This window comes from Dendrobium catenatum, unplaced genomic scaffold, assembly GCF_001605985.2.
Source record: "Dendrobium catenatum unplaced genomic scaffold, ASM160598v2 original_scaffold_159667, whole genome shotgun sequence".
Classification (NCBI taxonomy): domain Eukaryota; kingdom Viridiplantae; phylum Streptophyta; class Magnoliopsida; order Asparagales; family Orchidaceae; genus Dendrobium; species Dendrobium catenatum.
Window position 1 is genome coordinate 1 of NW_021478093.1, and position 318 is coordinate 318.

General features: G+C 32.4%; 1 non-coding gene across 1 annotated transcript; it reads right to left on the bottom strand.

Annotated features, from left to right (window-relative positions):
• Positions 1-59: 59 nt before the first annotated feature.
• On the bottom strand, positions 60-220 carry LOC114578794. The gene has a single exon (XR_003699746.1). It is a non-coding gene; the product is annotated as a U1 spliceosomal RNA (small nuclear RNA).
• Between the last annotated feature and the right edge of the window lie 98 nt (positions 221-318).

Below are 318 nucleotides of genomic sequence, written 5' to 3' on the forward strand. Positions count from 1 at the left end.
AGATTATTCTTCATGCTTTTTAATATTTAATTCATTAAATTTTAATATTTATATTTTTTTAAGGAGCCATGCAGGCTCGCATCCCCTAACACAAATTAAGACATCCACTCAGTCAATTGGGCAAATGGTAGACCAGCGCCTCTTCAGTGTGCATTGAAGATCACTATTCTAGGCCATAGACATCACTGATCACCCGTAAAGACTCCGTCCAAGTAAGTATAATATTAATGTTAACTCTTGTGTTTACCAAATAATCTTACAAGTATAGAAATATTGATAAGCATTAAAGTAAATTAGCATGTCAATAAAGCAACAAAA